Below are 7,538 nucleotides of genomic sequence, written 5' to 3'. Positions count from 1 at the left end.
AGGCTGGTCAAGGACCACATTTGTGCCTCCCTCCCCAGTGATATGGACCCTATGCAATTTGCATACAGGACAAACAGGTCCACCGACGACGCGGTCTCCCAGGTACTGCACAGCACCCTCTCGCACCTTGACCGTCAGAAGGGGGGCTATGTGAGACTGTTGTTCATTGACTACAGCTCAGCGTTCAACACCATAGTCCCCACCAGACTGGTGGACAAGCTGATCGAGCTAGGTCTGAGCTCCGCCCTGAGCGCCTGGGTACTGGACTTTCTGAGCGAAAGACCCCAGGCGGTCAGGGTGGGGGGTCAGACCTCCAACACCATCACCCTGAGCATCGGGTCCCCCCAGGGCTGTGTTCTGAGCCCCCTGCTGTACTCACTCTACACACACGACTGTGTGGCCAAGTTCAGCTCCAACTCCATAGTGAAGTTCGCAGATGACACGTGGTGGTGGGGCTGATCTCGGACAACGACGAGAAGGCCTACCGGGAGGAGGTTGAGGTACTGGAACGCTGGTGCCAGGACAACAGCCTGCTCCTGAACATTGGTAAAACCAAGGAGCTGATCGTGGATTATAGGAGAGGACAGCAGGAGACGCACACACCACTGATGATTAACGGGGCTACCGTGGACAGGGTGAGCAGCTTCAAGTACCTGGGGGTCCACATCTCAGAGGACCTGACATGGTCAACACACATAGACACAGTAGTAAAGAAGGCGAAACAGCGTCTCTACCACCTGAGACAGTTAAGGAAGTTCAGAGTATCGGGAAAGATACTCCAGTCCTTCTACTCAGGAGCTGTAGAGAGCATCCTGACCGGAAACATCACTGCCTGGTATGGAAACAGCACGGCACAGGACAAGAAGGCCCTACAGAGAGTGGTGCGCTCAGCCGAGCGTACCACGGGTATTGCACTACCCCCCCTGCAGGTTCTATACAACAAGAGGTGCAAATCCAGAGCCTGCAGGATAATGAAAGACCCTCACCACCCCAATAACAGCCTGTTTCAGCTGCTGAGGTCAGGCAGACGCCTGCGAACCCCAGCTACTAGGACAGAGCGGCTTAGGCTCAGCTTCTTCCCCCAGGCCATCAGAGCCATGAACAATGAACATTGAGTGCTCAGAACATTGAACTGTCCACACACAAGCACACATGAACACACACACAACACGCACACTGTGCACGCTCACACACGAGCAGCCACTTAACACTTTAACATGAGCGGGCACACACTCATGTCGCACACACGCACACTTATGGCCAAAGGAAAGGACACTTTAAATTAGAATAACATGAACAGTGTATTGCACTACCAAAGCTAACTAGCATGTCCCACATGCTCTGTAAATAACTATGTACAGATACCGAGATGTCACTCCATGTTACCTGCTACCTGTTACTGCACAATGTTGTTTCCTTCTTATGATTCTATATGTACCACTGTATTGCACATCGTTGCGGGCAAGACCACCCGCATTTCATTGTATACCTGTATGCCGTGACAATTAAAACTCTTGACTTGACTTGACTTGACAGTTGGTCAAATTACACAAATAGTTCCTTTACTAGTTATTTGAAAATGTTAGCAAAACATCAAAAAACACGTACCTTTGACACATATTACAAAGAATAATATTGCTAGCTTGTTTATACTTCAGAAGTATGACATTTAGATGAGCTTGACACCTGGGAGGAATGGTGATGTTTGATTGATTGATTGATTGATTGAAATTTTTATTAACAGATTGCAGAATGGGTACAATACAGTACGGCTCAATACACAGCCGTTAAGGGGATGCAGACCAGAGAAAGACTTTCGTCTTGTTTACATCAGGGTCCACCATTTTCAATTAAAGGGGTTATGCACTGCTATTCCTAGCACTATTTGGGCAACTTTACACACTTCCTGTGAGTCTATGTAACACATCTGTAATTTTTATTCCAAAAATAATCATTGTTTTATATTTCTAATCTTGTACTCAAAACCAGCATTTTTCAGCCTCATGAAAGCAGGCTATTATTGGCTTGGCTCCACCCATTCTGGCAGAATGCTTTGAGTGACAGCCACCCACCAAATAGCTCCGCCCATCTCCCCGTCAGAGATTAGGTTTCAGGTTACATACAAATATGGTATGTCATAAATATAGAGATGTAGCAGTACTGTCTATCTATATATATATAATATGTTACCATGAATTGAAATTGGGGGACCCTGATGTAAACAAGACGAAAGTCTTTCTCTGGTCTCCATCATAGCAGTACTGAGCAGTACTGTAGCAATACAAATCTGGTATGTCATAAATATAGAGATGTAGCAGTACTGTCTATCTATATATATGTTACCACTATTTGTAAAAGCCACAACCACGTTACCATATTTGTAATAATGTAAATCATTGTGTCGTTGTACATATTGTGTATACACCGTTAGAAGCTAACATAGCTTAGCTTGGTAGCTATTGTGCTAACAACATATCCCGACGTCCGGCTCGCTGGCCGGCATGCACGCCCGACACAAAATGGTTCTCTCCTCTCTGTACACCCCCGTCCCCACGGGTACCCTGCCGGGGAGCCCATGGACGCGACAACGGCGGCAGCCGTAGGGTGCTCGAGCCCGCCGTAACGCTAGTGGTACACAATAGCTATGAGCTAACTAACGCTACGGCCGCCGCTGTTGTCGCGTCCACAAGCTCCCCGGCAGGACACCCGCGAGAACGGGGGCACACAAGGAGGAGAGAACCACCCCAAATCGAGCACATGCCGGCCGACAAGCCGGACACCGCGGTTGTTGTTAGCACAATAGTAGCCCACTGTGATGCACCGAGTGGGCCACCATTGATCAACATGCAGCGATGTGTAGCTTGCATGATGCGTGTGCAGTGCTTTGCCACACAGGTCTGAGAAGAGGACCTGCACATGATAGCAACCGGGAGCGTCGCGGAGCATTCAGCCTGCTGGCTACCTAGATCCACTTCAACCAGCCGAGCGTCGGGAGCTCCAGCAGCTTGTCGATGTGCTAATAGCCTGGAGCCAGCTACCGTTAGCTTGCAGAGGCTCCAGCACACCGACAAGCTGTTTAGCCAGCTACCGTTAGCTTGCAGAGGCTATTAGCACACCGACAAGCTGTGTAGCCAGCAGGCTGAATGCTCCGCGACGCTGGTTGAAGTGGATATAGGTAGCCAGCAGGCTGAATGCTCAACGACGCTCCCGGTTGCTAACGCCGGCCCCGGCTGGTGCTAAGTAGCTAGCGATCGCTCCCGAGTCCCGAGAGCTAACGCCGGTCTGTCTGTCGAAGACCGAGGGAACCGCATCAGGCTTCAGCTGATTAGTGATCTTCTGGACAAACCTTCCACCCTGCAGGTAGCAAGAATGGAGGCGGGCATTACTAAAACCACAGAGCCAATCACATCACTGTGCGCTATAAACAGCGCCCTGTGACGTGCACCAGGTCGTCAAATCAACATGACCTGATTTACTAGAGGCAAAGAGGGGATGGGCTGTAGCTGAGGAATTCGCCAATATAGTATTTAGGCCCAAAAACACATTGATACAAACTCCTATTACTATAATACAATGCTAGAGACTGAAAAATGACATTTATAATGCATAGCACCTTTAATCATAATATGATTTATGACAAATTAACTGAAGTGAAATGTCCTTTTAAGACCATAGGAATAACATGATGTAATTCTGAAATTGGGCGTAGATACCTGTAAACCATTTGGTAACGTTGATAGCCACAAGGAGGACCAGAAGCAAAAGTGTCCCTCCTTCTTGCTGTCTGACTGCGCTCTAGATGTGTTGAAGAGTATGCGATATTTGGGTCACAATATCACTGATGACATGTGTGATGATGTTGATGTGCAGCGCCAGTGCTGCAAACTGTATGCACATGCCAATATGCTGGCCTATTGTACTCACACACCTATGGTGTAATTATAGCACAGCAAAAAAAATTAAACTGCAGGTGTGAATGAATGAATGAAAACTTTATTTAACAGATGTCAGAATGGGTACAATACAGTACGTCTCAATACACACAATTGTTAAGGGGATGCAGACCAGAGAAAGACGTTTTGTCTTGTTTACATCAGGGTCCCCCATTTTCAATTCATAGTGACATTTATGACATACACAACATACATGACAGACATCATGACATTTATGGCATAGGGACATACATGACATACAGGCATATAGTACTGTTACATTTGTGACATATACGATATGCAAATATACAGTACTGTTACCCATAGATCCTGACAGAGAGTATATACATTTGATGGGGAGGAGACTGTACATTAGGAGGGGGTGGGTGGGTGGGAGGGAGAGAAATATACATACGGTGGGGAGAGAATACATACAGTGGGGAGGAGACTGTACATTAGGAGGGGGTGGGTGGGTGGGAGAGAAATATACATACGGTGGGGAGAGAATACATACGGTGGGGAGGAGACTGTCTATTACATTTAGGATTGTATTAACAGATTGCAGAATGGGTACAATACAGTACAGCTCAATACACACATTTGTTAAGGGGATGCAGACCAGAGAAAGACTTTCGTCTTGTTTACATCAGGGTCCCCCATTTTCAATTCATCATAACATATATGACATACATGACATACAGACAGTACTGCTACATCTAGACATTTATGACATACCAGATCTACAAATACAGTACTGTTTGTGATACAAAAAGAGTCTAAGAAAGAGAGTATATACATTTTTTCTTTGTATTTAATTTTTTTATTATTTTTTAAACAAACATATAAACAAACATGACAACACACGATAAGATATACAAGCATTAATTGTCAGGGCACATCCAATGAGATCACCTTTTGGTTAGTTGTTTTATATAAGATATACCCATAATACCTGTTATCTAAAAAAAAAAACCTACACACATATGCTCAGCTCGAACCCCCCCCTCCCGGACCCCACCTTGAGAAGTACCTCCACTATCCCTCGCACCTAACCAGACACTACCATTATAAGCTAGCTTTTATTCTCTCCACCACTTCTAACCACATTGACATTTTGGATTCATTGAGACCCAGAATTCTTGCTGTAGATATTTCATGGTAAATTACATCGAGATATGTAAGAAACCAAACTTTACGGCACATTTTTTCCGGTTGAAACCAGCGTGATGCGATCAGCTTTTTGGCTACTGTGATACCCGATAAAACCAATCTCTTTAGCTGTGGATTCACTGCAAACTCAAAAACATCATTCAACAGCAATACCGAGGGGTGTACAGGTATATTCCAAGATACGAGTTTTGATATTTGTTGGGTCACATCTTTCCAGAATGCCTTAACTGGTGAGCAGTCCCAATACATGTGCATAAATGTCCCTTCGTCCCCATTTGTACATTGGGTGCATTTGGAATCTTGTTTGAGCCCCATTCGGCACAGTCTTATAGGAGTCAAGTATGTCCTGTGAATATAGTTAAGATTGATTTGTTGATGATCCGGGTTCCTTGATGTAAGTCGGACATTTGCCCAGGCTCCTTGCCAATCAAAGTCATTTTCCAGGTCTGGTATATCCCTCCTCCAGACAGAGTCAAGTTGGAGGGTTTCATACGAGGACGTTAGTAATTGATGATAAAATTCTGAAACAAAACCTCTCGATGTCTCTCTTGAGTAGAAGAATTTGTGGTATCTGTGGTGTTCAATTGGTCTGTCTAATGGAACACCGTGAGACTTCAAACATAGCTCTAACTGTTTGTGAAAAAGCCATGTGGACTTGGTGAGATTAAATTTTTTGCGTATTTCTTTATCACTACAAAAACCCTGTTTGTTAAAAACATCCCCTAATGAGTGTATGCCTTGCTCTTCCCATATAGGGAATCTTATAGGTCGTTTTCCAATTAAGAGAGCATTGTTATTGAATAAGGGAGTATGATTGTGCCATTCTTGTGGGTTAGGATTTTTTTTTTGTGATTCACGCCATATCCGGATCGCATGAGTAATTATGGGGCCAAATTTTCGTTCACAGTGTTTGATTGGTAGTTTAGTGTATGCTATGTCCTTCAGTCTATGTGGGGCTACTATGTTTTCTTCTATTTTTCTCCAAGATGCTAATGCTTGGGAGTCAAACCATGTTGTCAATGGACTTAATGAGTACGCCTTAAAATATAGGAAAAAATCTGGAAATGCCATGCCACCATCTGCTTTATTTCTCTGTGCGGTGGATCTTTTTATACATGGTGGTTTGTTATTCCAAATAAATTTGTATGTGGAGGAGTGTAATCTTTTCCAGTAACCCTCTGGAGGGGGTAACGGTAGCATTGAACAGAAGAAGTTGATTTTAGGTAGTACATCCATCTTAACTATTGATATCCGTGCTTGTACTGTGTTCTTAAGTTTTGCCCATCTATCAAGGTCGTCTTTGATTTTGTTTTGGATTTTTGTGTAGTTGTGCTTCACCGTTTGTCTTATGGTAGGGAATATTTCCACTCCCAAGCATCTGAAATGTTTTACCATCGGTATCTGTCCTGGGAGGGTTGTATCTTTTTTTGCAGGGGTGTTAAGTGGAAGGAAAGCCGACTTCGGCAAATTTATCTTAAATCCCGATAAATCACCAAAGTCCTCAATCAACTTGAGCAGATGAGGCAATGTGGTGTTGGGGTTTTTCATGAACAATATTACATCGTCCGCATATAAACACATTTTTTGTTGTGTGCCCTTGATTACGATAGGTTCTATGGATTGGGATTGTCTTATATATTGTGCTAAAGGCTCTAATGATAGATTGAACAGTCCGGGACTAAGAGGACAACCCTGTCTGGCAGAGCGTGATACCGGAAATATTTCAGAGATGATTGTGCCTGTTGTAATCATGGCCGATGGGTCTTTGTATAATACTTTAATCATATCGATGAATCCTTTTCCTAACCCCATCCTTTCTAGCACTGCCCACAGATACGACCATTCCAGCCTGTCAAAGGCCTTCATAGCATCCAGGGACAGCATCGCCTTAGGTATGGTGTCCTCCTTGTCGGCATCAAGTACGTGCAGTATACGTCTTATGTTCTCAGTGATCAGGCGGCCTCCTATGAAGCCAGTTTGGTCCGGGTGAACTAAAGACGTCATATGCTTTTGTAATCTGATGGCTAATACCTTAGAGTACAGTTTGATATCTGTTCCGAGGAGGCTTACAGGTCTATAACTACCGCACTCGTTGGGGTCTTTGTCTTTTTTAAGGAGGACTGTTATGAGTGCAATATTGTCAATTTTATGGAAGTTCCCCTCCTTGACTGAGTATAAGATCATATTTAGTAATAAGGGGCCAATTATGTCCCAACAAGAAAGGTAGAGTATATACAAGAAAGAGAGTATATACATTTGAGGGGGAATAAACTGTACATTGGAGGAGGTTGGGTAGGTGGGGCGGAGGGGGGGGTTGGGTAGGTGGGGTGGGGTGGGGGTGAGGGAACTATATGTACATTGGAGGTGGTTGGTAGGCGGGGTGGGGGGACTGTACATTGGAGGGGGTTGGGTTTGGACATTTACAGGGGCCAGTTT

This window comes from Notolepis coatsorum (assembly GCF_963971535.1).
Source record: "Notolepis coatsorum genome assembly, chromosome: 7".
Classification (NCBI taxonomy): domain Eukaryota; kingdom Metazoa; phylum Chordata; class Actinopteri; order Aulopiformes; family Paralepididae; genus Notolepis; species Notolepis coatsorum.
Note: the sequence above shows the minus strand (reverse complement) of the source record.